Genomic DNA, 12,500 nt, shown 5'->3' with positions numbered 1-12,500 from the left:
CCCGCACCCACCGGGGAGGTGTAGCCCTGCAGGCTGAGCGCCGGGAGCCGTCGGTCGTTCGGTCGGTCAGAGAGTGAGTGTGTGTGCTGAAGGAGAGCTCCAGCCCGGAGCCCGCACCCACCGGGGTGTGTAGCCCTGCAGGCTGAGCGCCGGGAGCCGTCGGTCAGTGAGTGCTGAAGGAAAGCTCCAGCGCGGAGCCCGCACCCACCGGGGAGGTGTAGCCCTGCAGGCTGAGCGCCGGGAGCCGTCGGTCAGTGAGTGCTGAAGGAAAGCTCCAGCGCGGAGCCCGCACCCACCGGGGAGGTGTAGCCCTGCAGGCTGAGCGCCGGGAGCCGTCGGTCGTTCGGTCGGTCAGAGAGTGAGTGTGTGTGCTGAAGGAGAGCTCCAGCCCGGAGCCCGCACCCACCGGGGTGTGTAGCCCTGCAGGCTGAGCGCCGGGAGCCGTCGGTCAGTGAGTGCTGAAGGAAAGCTCCAGCGCGGAGCCCGCACCCACCGGGGAGGTGTAGCCCTGCAGGCTGAGCGCCGGGAGCCGTCGGTCAGTGAGTGCTGAAGGAAAGCTCCAGCGCGGAGCCCGCACCCACCGGGGAGGTGTAGCCCTGCAGGCTGAGCGCCGGGAGCCGTCGGTCGTTCGGTCGGTCAGAGAGTGAGTGTGTGTGCTGAAGGAGAGCTCCAGCCCGGAGCCCGCACCCACCGGGGTGTGTAGCCCTGCAGGCTGAGCGCTGGGAGCCGTCGGTCGTTCGGTCGGTCAGAGAGTGAGTGTGTGTGCTGAAGGAGAGCTCCAGCCCGGAGCCCGCACCCACCGGGGTGTGTAGCCCTGCTGACTGAGCGCTGGGAGCCGGGAGCCTTTCCTGCAGTCAGTCGGTCGGTCAGTGAGTGAGTGAGTGAGTGTGTGTGCTGAAGGGAAGCTCCAGCCCGGCGTCCGTCCCCACCGGGGAGTTGTGCCCGGGCCCGGGCCTCCTGCCGACGGACCGTGTGGCGCATTGTCCCGACTGCTGACTTTCTCCAGCAAAAAGGCGGAGGTGCAGTACCGCCATTTCGCCACACGAGGGACGGAATGGCACCCAACTGCCCCCTGGTGTCGAAAAAGCGCAAGGGCACCCGGGCCGGTCCGCCCCAGGCAGCGGCCGAGATGCAGCACCGGGGGCCCGGCCTGCCTGCCCTGGAGGTCAGCCTGCCAGCCCTGGAGGTCTGCCTTCCAGCCCTGGAGGTCTGCCTGCCTGCCCTGGAGGTCTGCTATCCAGCCCTGGAGGTCTGCCTGCCTGCCTGTTAGCCCTGGTAGCAGCACTGCCTGCCCTGGAGGTCTGCCTGCCTGCCCTGGCAGCAGCACTGCCTGCCCTGGAGGTCTGCTATCCAGCCCTGGAGGTCTGCTATCCAGCCCTGGAGGTCTGCCTGCCTGCCTGTTAGCCCTGGAGGTCTGCTATCCAGCCCTGGTAGCAGCACTGCCTGCCCTGGAGATCTGCTATCCAGCCCTGGAGGTCTGCCTGCCTGCCCTGGCAGCAGCACTGCCTGCCCTGGAGGTCTGCTATCCAGCCCTGGAGGTCTGCTATCCAGCCCTGGAGGTCAGCCTGTTAGCCCTGGAGGTCTGCCTGCCTGCCCTGGAGGTCTGCCTGCCTGCCTGTTAGCCCTGGAGGTCAGCCTGTTAGCCCTGGAGGTCTGCTATCCAGCCCTGGTAGCAGCACTGCCTGCCCTGGAGATCTGCTATCCAGCCCTGGAGGTCTGCCTGCCTGCCCTGGCAGCAGCACTGCCTGCCCTGGAGGTCAGCCTGCCAGCCCTGGAGGTCTGCCTTCCAGCCCTGGAGGTCTGCCTGTTAGCCCTGGAGGTCTGCTATCCAGCCCTGGTAGCAGCACTGCCTGCCCTGGAGGTCTGCCGGCCTGCCCTGGAGGTCTGCCTGCCTGCCCTGGAGGTCTGCCTGCCTGCCTGTTAGCCCTGGAGGTCTGCCTGCCTGCCCTGGAGGTCTGCCTGTTAGCCCTGGAGGTCTGCTATCCAGCCCTGGTAGCAGCACTGCCTGCCCTGGAGGTCAGCTATCCAGCCCTGGAGGTCTGCCTGCCTGCCTGTTAGCCCTGGTAGCAGCACTGCCTGCCCTGGAGGTCTGCCTGCCTGCCCTGGCAGCAGCACTGCCTGCCCTGGAGGTCTGCTATCCAGCCCTGGAGGTCTGCTATCCAGCCCTGGAGGTCTGCCTGCCTGCCCTGGCAGCAGCACTGCCTGCCCTGGAGGTCTGCCTGCCTGCCCTGGAGGTCTGCCTGCCTGCCATCCAGCCCTGGAGGTCTGCTATCCAGCCCTGGTAGCAGCACTGCCTGCCCTGGAGGTCTGCCTGCCTGCCCTGGAGGTCTGCCTGCCTGCCCTGGAGGTCTGCTATCCAGCCCTGGAGGTCTGCCTGCCTGCCTGTTAGCCCTGGAGGTCTGCCTGCCTGCCTGCCTGCCTGCCTGCCTGCCTGCCCTGGAGGTCTGCCTGCCTGCCTGTTAGCCCTGGAGGTCAGCCTGTTAGCCCTGGAGGTCTGCTATCCAGCCCTGGAGGTCTGCCTGCCTGCCCTGGAGGTCTGCTATCCAGCCCTGGAGGTCTGCCTGCCTGCCCTGGAGCTCTGCCTGCCTGCCCTGGAGCTCTGCCTGCCTGCCCTGGAGGTCTGCCTGTTAGCCCTGGAGGTCAGCCTGTTAGCCCTGGAGGTCTGCTATCCAGCCCTGGAGGTCTGCCTGCCTGCCCTGGAGGTCTGCTATCCAGCCCTGGAGGTCTGCCTGTTAGCCCTGGAGGTCTGCTATCCAGCCCTGGAGGTCTGCCTGTTAGCCCTGGAGGTCTGCTATCCAGCCCTGGAGGTCTGCCTGCCAGCCCTGGAGGTCTGCTATCCAGCCCTGGAGGTCTGCCTGTTAGCCCTGGAGGTCTGCTATCCAGCCCTGGAGGTCTGCTATCCAGCCCTGGTAGCAGCACTGCCTGCCCTGGAGGTCTGCTATCCAGCCCTGGAGGTCTGCCTGCCTGCCCTGGTAGCAGCACTGCCTGCCCTGGAGGTCTGCCGGCCTGCCCTGGAGGTCTGCCTGCCTGCCCTGGAGGTCTGCCTGCCTGCCTGTTAGCCCTGGAGGTCTGCTATCCAGCCCTGGAGGTCTGCCTGCCAGCCCTGGAGGTCTGCTATCCAGCCCTGGAGGTCTGCCTGTTAGCCCTGGAGGTCTGCTATCCAGCCCTGGAGGTCTGCCTGCCTGCCTGTTAGCCCTGGAGGTCAGCCTGTTAGCCCTGGAGGTCTGCCTGCCTGCCCTGGTAGCAGCACTGCCTGCCTGCCTGCCTGCCTGCCTGCCCTGGAGGTCAGCCTGCCAGCCCTGGAGGTCTGCTATCCAGCCCTGGTAGCAGCACTGCCTGCCCTGGAGGTCTGCCTGCCTGCCCTGGAGGTCAGCCTGTTAGCCCTGGAGGTCTGCCTTCCAGCCCTGGAGGTCTGCCTGTTAGCCCTGGAGGTCTGCTATCCAGCCCTGGTAGCAGCACTGCCTGCCCTGGAGGTCTGCTATCCAGCCCTGGAGGTCTGCCTGCCTGCCTGTTAGCCCTGGTAGCAGCACTGCCTGCCCTGGAGGTCTGCCTGCCTGCCCTGGCAGCAGCACTGCCTGCCCTGGAGGTCTGCTATCCAGCCCTGGAGGTCTGCCTGTTAGCCCTGGAGGTCTGCTATCCAGCCCTGGAGGTCAGCCTGCCAGCCCTGGAGGTCTGCTATCCAGCCCTGGTAGCAGCACTGCCTGCCCTGGAGGTCTGCCTGCCTGCCCTGGAGGTCAGCCTGTTAGCCCTGGAGGTCTGCCTTCCAGCCCTGGAGGTCTGCCTGTTAGCCCTGGAGGTCTGCTATCCAGCCCTGGTAGCAGCACTGCCTGCCCTGGAGGTCTGCTATCCAGCCCTGGAGGTCTGCCTGCCTGCCTGTTAGCCCTGGTAGCAGCACTGCCTGCCCTGGAGGTCTGCCTGCCTGCCCTGGCAGCAGCACTGCCTGCCCTGGAGGTCTGCTATCCAGCCCTGGAGGTCTGCCTGTTAGCCCTGGAGGTCTGCTATCCAGCCCTGGTAGCAGCACTGCCTGCCCTGGAGGTCTGCTATCCAGCCCTGGAGGTCTGCCTGCCTGCCCTGGTAGCAGCACTGCCAGCCCTGGAGGTCTGCTATCCAGCCCTGGAGGTCTGCCTGCCTGCCCTGGAGGTCTGCTATCCAGCCCTGGAGGTCTGCTATCCAGCCCTGGTAGCAGCACTGCCTGCCCTGGAGGTCTGCTATCCAGCCCTGGAGGTCTGCCTGCCTGCCTGTTAGCCCTGGAGGTCAGCCTGTTAGCCCTGGAGGTCTGCCTGCCTGCCCTGGAGGTCTGCTATCCAGCCCTGGTAGCAGCACTGCCTGCCCTGGAGGTCTGCCTGCCTGCCCTGGAGGTCTGCCTGTTAGCCCTGGAGGTCTGCTATCCAGCCCTGGAGGTCTGCCTGCCTGCCCTGGAGGTCTGCCTGCCTGCCCTGGAGGTCTGCTATCCAGCCCTGGAGGTCTGCCTGCCTGCCTGTTAGCCCTGGAGGTCTGCCTGCCTGCCCTGGAGGTCTGCCTGCCTGCCTTCCAGCCCTGCCTGCCTGCCTGCCTGCCCTGGAGGTCAGCCTTCCAGCCCTGGCAGCACGGCCTACCAGCCTGCCAGCCTGCCCTCCCCAGCCACACAGCCCTGCCTGCCTGCCCTGGAGGTCAGCCTTCCAGCCCTGGAGGTCTGCCTGCCTGCCTTCCAGCCCTGCCTGCCTGCCTGCCTGCCCTGGAGGTCAGCCTTCCAGCCCTGGCAGCACGGCCTACCAGCCTGCCAGCCTGCCCTCCCCAGCCACACAGCCCTGCCTGCCTGCCCTGGAGGTCAGCCTTCCAGCCCTGGAGGTCTGCCTGCCTGCCTTCCAGCCCTGCCTGCCTGCCTGCCTGCCCTGGAGGTCAGCCTGCCTGCCTGCTGCTGCTAGGCCGCTGCCCCGAGCCGCCGACCCCATCGACAGGAACACGAGAGAGTTTACAAGCGAGAGGAGGCCACATATTCGACACCTCTCGTGCTCGTTTTAGGGTCCTCTCCAGTCTGTTTGGACGTGTGTTATTCTGAATCTGCTGCTTTAACTCAAGGGATTCTGTCGTGATTGATGCCTTGTACTTCGCTGTATGTTTGCACTGGTGTTGTAAGTCGCCCTCTGTAAGATCATCATTTATTATCTGCCAAGAAATAAAGATCATCATAATGTTCCCCAACTTTCAGCTTCTGGGGAGTTTGTTCCAGAGTGTGACGACTCTCTCTCTATCACCATCTCTCTCTCTATCTCCATCTCTCTATCACCATCTCTCTCTCTCTATCTCTATCTCTCTATCACCATCTCTCTCTCTATCTCCATCTCTCTCTATCTCCATCTCTCTCTATCTCCATCTCTCTATCTCCACCTCTCTCTCCCTCTCCACCTCTCTCTCTCTATCTCTCCCTCTCTCTATCTCTCCCTCTCTCTATCTCTCCCTCTCTCTCACTGTGTGTGTGTGTGTGTGTGTGTACAGCAGTGTCCCTAGACGAGAGAGAGATCCCTAGACGGGGAAATTACTTTCAAACTGCAGTACCGAAATGTGTCCGTTAGATGGCAGCATGCACCAAGGAATGAAGGAAAGTGCAAAACAAAATGAAAAGGCACATCGCCTGGGCCAAAAATAATCGTAACAAATCAACGGGGGCATTTCTCGGAAAACTAACACCGGGGCAGTGCTCAGGGGGGTCCCACCTCGTGGCCACCCGGTTTGGGGGGCCATCGGGGCCGGCTGAAGAATCGCCCATACTCTGCCATAGGCAGCCCACGGTCCATCCGATCAGAGCAATGCCGGGCGGCCGGCAACCTATGGATCATAACACATCAACGGAGGCATGATAAGAGCATCTTTTATTATCTGCCAAGAAATATAGACCATCACAATGTTCCCCAACTTTCAGCTTCTACCACATCGCTGGGGAGTTTATTCCACTGTGTGACTACTCTCTCTCTCTCTGTGTGTGTGTGTGTGTGTGTGTGTGTGTGTGTGTGTGTGTGTGTGTGTGTGTGTGTGTGTGCAGCAGTGTCTCCGGTTTTCCTTTTGGAATGCCTTGAAGCCGGGGGGGCTTTGCACTCATGAGAACATAGGGTGTCCTTGCCCTCCTTTCGCAGCCCAGGGCATTGAGAGATCCCTAGACGGGGAAATTACTTTCAAACTGCAGTACCGAAATGTGTCCGTTAGATGGTAGCATGCACCAAGGAATGAAGGAAAGTGCAAAACAAAATGAAAAGGCACATCGCCTGGGCGAAAAATAATCATAACAAATCAACGGGGGCATTTCTCGGAAAACTAACACCGGGGCAGTGCTCAGGGGGGTCCCACCTCGTGGCCACCCGGTTTGGGGGGCGATCGGGGCCGGTTCCGAAAATCGCTAAATCTCCCATAGCCAGCCCACGCTCCATCCGATAGAGCAATGCCGGGCGGCCGGCCGGCAACTACGGATCATAACAAATCAACGGGGGCATTTCTCGGAAAACTAACACCGGGGCAGTGCTCAGGGGGGTCCCACCTCGTGGCCACCCGGTTTGGGGGGCGATCGGGGCCGGTTCCGAAAATCGCTAAATCTCCCATAGCCAGCCCACGCTCCATCCGATAGAGCAATGCCGGGCGGCCGGCCGGCAACTACGGATCATAACAAATCAACGGGGGCATTTCTCGGAAAACTAACACCGGGGCAGTGCTCAGGGGGGTCCCACCTCGTGGCCACCCGGTTTGGGGGGCGATCGGGGCCGGTTCCGAAAATCGCTAAATCTCCCATAGCCAGCCCACGCTCCATCCGATAGAGCAATGCCGGGCGGCCGGCCGGCAACTACGGATCATAACAAATCAACGGGGGCATTTCTCGGAAAACTAACACCGGGGCAGTGCTCAGGGGGGTCCCACCTCGTGGCCACCCGGTTTGGGGGGCGATCGGGGCCGGTTCCGAAAATCGCTAAATCTCCCATAGCCAGCACACGCTCCATCCGATAGAGCAATGCCGGGCGGCCGGCCGGCAACTACGGATCATAACAAATCAACGGGGGCATTTCTCGGAAAACTAACACCGGGGCAGTGCTCAGGGGGGTCCCACCTCGTGGCCACCCGGTTTGGGGGGCGATCGGGGCCGGTTCCGAAAATCGCTAAATCTCCCATAGCCAGCCCACGCTCCATCCGATAGAGCAATGCCGGGCGGCCGGCCGGCAACTACGGATCATAACAAATCAACGGGGGCATTTCTCGGAAAACTAACACCGGGGCAGTGCTCAGGGGGGTCCCACCTCGTGGCCACCCGGTTTGGGGGGCGATCGGGGCCGGTTCCGAAAATCGCTAAATCTCCCATAGCCAGCACACGCTCCATCCGATAGAGCAATGCCGGGCGGCCGGCCGGCAACTACGGATCATAACAAATCAACGGGGGCATTTCTCGGAAAACTAACACCGGGGCAGTGCTCAGGGGGGTCCCACCTCGTGGCCACCCGGGTCTGGGACCGATGGGAGCACTTTAAAATTTTCGAGTCAGGGGACCAGACGGCCGAGTGAAAAACTTTGAAAAATATTCTATCTCCTCACTCCCATTGACTTTACATTAGGGCGACCAGGCGGCCGGCGGAAAAAAAATCATAACAAATCAACGGGGGCATTTCTCGGAAAACTAACACCGGGGCAGTGCTCAGGGGGCTCCCAGCTATCAGCCACCCTATCCCGGGACCGATGGGAGCACTTTAAAATTTTCGAGTCAGGGGACCAGACGGCCGAGTGAAAAACTTTGAAAAATATTCTATCTCCTCACTCCCATTGACTTTACATTAGGGCGACCAGGCGGCCGGCGGAAAAAAAATCATAACAAATCAACGGGGGCATTTCTCCGAAAACTAACACCGGGGCAGTGCTCAGGGGGCTCCCAGCTATCAGCCACCCTATCCCGGGACCGATGGGAGCACTTTAAAATTTTCGAGTCAGGGGACCAGACGGCCGAGTGAAAAACTTTGAAAAATATTCTATCTCCTCACTCCCATTGACTTTACATTAGGGCGACCAGGCGGCCGGCGGAAAAAAAATCATAACAAATCAACGGGGGCATTTCTCCGAAAACTAACACCGGGGCAGTGCTCAGGGGGCTCCCAGCTATCAGCCACCCTATCCCGGGACCGATGGGAGCACTTTAAAATTTTCGAGTCAGGGGACCAGACGGCCGAGTGAAAAACTTTGAAAAATATTCTATCTCCTCACTCCCATTGACTTTACATTAGGGCGACCAGGCGGCCGGCGGAAAAAAAATCATAACAAATCAACGGGGGCATTTCTCCGAAAACTAACACCGGGGCAGTGCTCAGGGGGCTCCCAGCTATCAGCCACCCTATCCCGGGACCGATGGGAGCACTTTAAAATTTTCGAGTCAGGGGACCAGACGGCCGAGTGAAAAACTTTGAAAAATATTCTATCTCCTCACTCCCATTGACTTTACATTAGGGCGACCAGGCGGCCGGCGGAAAAAAAATCATAACAAATCAACGGGGGCATTTCTCCGAAAACTAACACCGGGGCAGTGCTCAGGGGGCTCCCAGCTATCAGCCACCCTATCCCGGGACCGATGGGAGCACTTTAAAATTTTCGAGTCAGGGGACCAGACGGCCGAGTGAAAAACTTTGAAAAATATTCTATCTCCTCACTCCCATTGACTTTACATTAGGGCGACCAGGCGGCCGGCGGAAAAAAAATCATAACAAATCAACGGGGGCATTTCTCGGAAAACTAACACCGGGGCAGTGCTCAGGGGGCTCCCAGCTATCAGCCACCCTATCCCGGGACCGATGGGAGCACTTTAAAATTTTCGAGTCAGGGGACCAGACGGCCGAGTGAAAAACTTTGAAAAATATTCTATCTCCTCACTCCCATTGACTTTACATTAGGGCGACCAGGCGGCCGGCGGAAAAAAAATCATAACAAATCAACGGGGGCATTTCTCCGAAAACTAACACCGGGGCAGTGCTCAGGGGGCTCCCAGCTATCAGCCACCCTATCCCGGGACCGATGGGAGCACTTTAAAATTTTCGAGTCAGGGGACCAGACGGCCGAGTGAAAAACTTTGAAAAATATTCTATCTCCTCACTCCCATTGACTTTACATTAGGGCGACCAGGCGGCCGGCGGAAAAAAAATCATAACAAATCAACGGGGGCATTTCTCCGAAAACTAACACCGGGGCAGTGCTCAGGGGGCTCCCAGCTATCAGCCACCCTATCCCGGGACCGATGGGAGCACTTTAAAATTTTCGAGTCAGGGGACCAGACGGCCGAGTGAAAAACTTTGAAAAATATTCTATCTCCTCACTCCCATTGACTTTACATTAGGGCGACCAGGCGGCCGGCGGAAAAAAAATCATAACAAATCAACGGGGGCATTTCTCCGAAAACTAACACCGGGGCAGTGCTCAGGGGGCTCCCAGCTATCAGCCACCCTATCCCGGGACCGATGGGAGCACTTTAAAATTTTCGAGTCAGGGGACCAGACGGCCGAGTGAAAAACTTTGAAAAATATTCTATCTCCTCACTCCCATTGACTTTACATTAGGGCGACCAGGCGGCCGGCGGAAAAAAAATCATAACAAATCAACGGGGGCATTTCTCCGAAAACTAACACCGGGGCAGTGCTCAGGGGGCTCCCAGCTATCAGCCACCCTATCCCGGGACCGATGGGAGCACTTTAAAATTTTCGAGTCAGGGGACCAGACGGCCGAGTGAAAAACTTTGAAAAATATTCTATCTCCTCACTCCCATTGACTTTACATTAGGGCGACCAGGCGGCCGGCGGAAAAAAAATCATAACAAATCAACGGGGGCATTTCTCCGAAAACTAACACCGGGGCAGTGCTCAGGGGGCTCCCAGCTATCAGCCACCCTATCCCGGGACCGATGGGAGCACTTTAAAATTTTCGAGTCAGGGGACCAGACGGCCGAGTGAAAAACTTTGAAAAATATTCTATCTCCTCACTCCCATTGACTTTACATTAGGGCGACCAGGCGGCCGGCGGAAAAAAAATCATAACAAATCAACGGGGGCATTTCTCCGAAAACTAACACCGGGGCTGTGCTCAGGGGGCTCCCAGCTATCAGCCCCCCGGGTCTGGGGGCATTGTTTTTCTTTTTAATCATTTTGAGCATTTCCCCCAGTTTAGAGATGTGTGCCCCTAGACAACCCATTGAGAATAACTATGAAATGTTCTGAAGTTTTGATTTTCAAATGTCGGTGAAAATTGAAAAACGTCATATATTCTTCAAAGGAAGCATGGGGCGATGGTAGGGAGAGTCCCCGCAGCGTGCCTCGGCGGCGATGGGAGCGTTTTCGATGTCCCCGTCCCCCCCCCATAGGGATAGAAGGGGAGTTAGGTGACCAGGCGTCCCGGGTCCCAAAAATCGAAAAATTAATATAGAATGCTTTTTAATCCAGAAATAAAGTAGGGGGCAGTCCTGGTGAGAGTCCCAGCCACAGCCCCAGTGTGTTTTGGAGCCGTTTGGGGCCGGGTGAAAAACTTTGAAAAATGTTCTATCTCCTCACTCCCATTGACTTTGCATTAGGGCGACCAGGCGGCCGGCGGGAAAACAATCATAACAAATCAACGGAGGCATTTCTCCGAAAACTAACACCGGGGCAGTGCTCAGGGGGCTCCCAGCTATCAGCCACCCTATCCCGGGACCGATGGGAGCACTTTAAAATTTTCGAGTTAGGGGACCAGGCGGCCGAGTGAAAAACTTTGAAAAATTTTCTATCTCCTCACTCCCATTGACTTTGCATTAGGGCGACCAGGCGGCCGGCGGAAAAAAAATCATAACAAATCAACGGGGGCATTTCTCCGAAAACTAACACCGGGGCAGTGCTCAGGGGGCTCCCAGCTATCAGCCACCCTATCCCGGGACCGATGGGAGCACTTTAAAATTTTCGAGTTAGGGGACCAGGCGGCCGAGTGAAAAACTTAGAAAAATTTTCTATCTCCCCTAGGTGACCAGGCAGCCGGAGCTGATTTTTCTGACCCCTAAAACAATTATTAAAAGGTATTTTTTCGCCAAACTAAGACTTTTAAAATTCAAATAGGATGATTATCTACTGCCCCAGTGGGTTTTTGAACCATTTTAAGCCTTTTTGACAGTTTTCATTTTTCCCCCATTGACTTCAATGGGAGTTAGGTGACCAGTCCTCCGACTTTTGAACCTCTCCTGGGGGGGCTGTGAGCCCCCGATTTCTTTGCAAAGCACGTCATTCGATTCGTCTCAGTCCCCTCTATATACCCCGTGTGTTTGTTTTCTCGAAAAACCCCCGGAACACGGTTTTTTAGGGGGGGGGTGGGGGGGGGGTACTTCGGAGCCATTTGGGGGGGGGTAAACGACATTTCCCGAAATTAATTTTAACACAGCCTTCCTCAGAATCGCTTTTCCAACAAAATCCTTTTTATTTCGAGTCTCTACGATGTTCCTAAGTGGTCGAAACCACTTTTGGACAGTTTTTACACCAAACGGCTCGGGCGCACAGCGGGCCGTGTGCCGATGGGCGGTTCTCGCGGGTCTGAGGCGGGGCTAGGCTGCTCGCGGCGGGCATGGGAGTGCCGTGTGCAGCCGCCACAGTGTTCCAGGCTGTCAGCATTTCTCTACGGTGCCGGGGGAAATACAGGAACTGGGTTTTTGAAGACACTTAGTGCAATGAGAGAGGTCAAAACTGAGCTAAGGGCACTTGCTGGAGGAAAGTGGCTGGGCCCCGCTAGCTCTTTTACGGACACTTTCTGGACTTGGCCCGGGATTTTCAGACGGTTCTTTGCGACTGTCTGATCATCCAGCGAAATGCAAGGGGGGGAACGGTCCCGGCCGCACCCCGCGTTTCAGGCCTCGTCGGCGGCCCGCTCCGGCGGCTGCGCCCGCTAAGTCTTCGCGGCCCGCCGTGGAGAGTGTGTATGCTGCCCGCCCCAGACGTTCACCCCAAGGGCTTGCGGGCCTTTAAGGGTCTGTCTTTCGGGGTTTCACGGGCTCTGACCTCACCTCCCTGTGGTTCCCGACCGGGGTGTATGTATGCTGCCCGCCCCAGACGTTCACCCCAAGGGCTTGCGGGCCTTTAAGGGTCTGTCTTTCGGGGTTTCACGGGCTCTGACATCTCCCCGGTGGTTCCCACGGAACGGACATATGTATGCTGCCCGCCCCCGGCAGGAACCCCAAGGGCTTGCGGGCCTTTAAGGGTGAGTGCGGGGGGCGTACGGGCTCTGACATATCTCCGGTGGCTCCCACGGAACGGACATATGTATGCTGCCCGCCCCCGGCAGGAACCCCAAGGGCTTGCGGGCCTTTAAGGGTGAGTGCGGGGGGCGTACGGGCTCTGACATATCTCCGGTGGCTCACACGGAACGGACATATGTATGCTGCCCGCCCCCCGGCAGGAACCCCAAGGGCTGTCCCGGCCTTTAAGGGTGAGTGCGGGGGGCGTACGGGCTCTGACATATCTCCGGTGGCTCCCACGGAACGGACATATGTATGCTGCCCGCCC

This window comes from Amia ocellicauda, unplaced genomic scaffold (assembly GCF_036373705.1).
Source record: "Amia ocellicauda isolate fAmiCal2 unplaced genomic scaffold, fAmiCal2.hap1 HAP1_SCAFFOLD_143, whole genome shotgun sequence".
Lineage (NCBI taxonomy): Eukaryota > Metazoa > Chordata > Actinopteri > Amiiformes > Amiidae > Amia > Amia ocellicauda.
The sequence above is the reverse complement of the archived record's forward strand: the minus strand, read 5'-3'. Positions refer to the sequence as shown.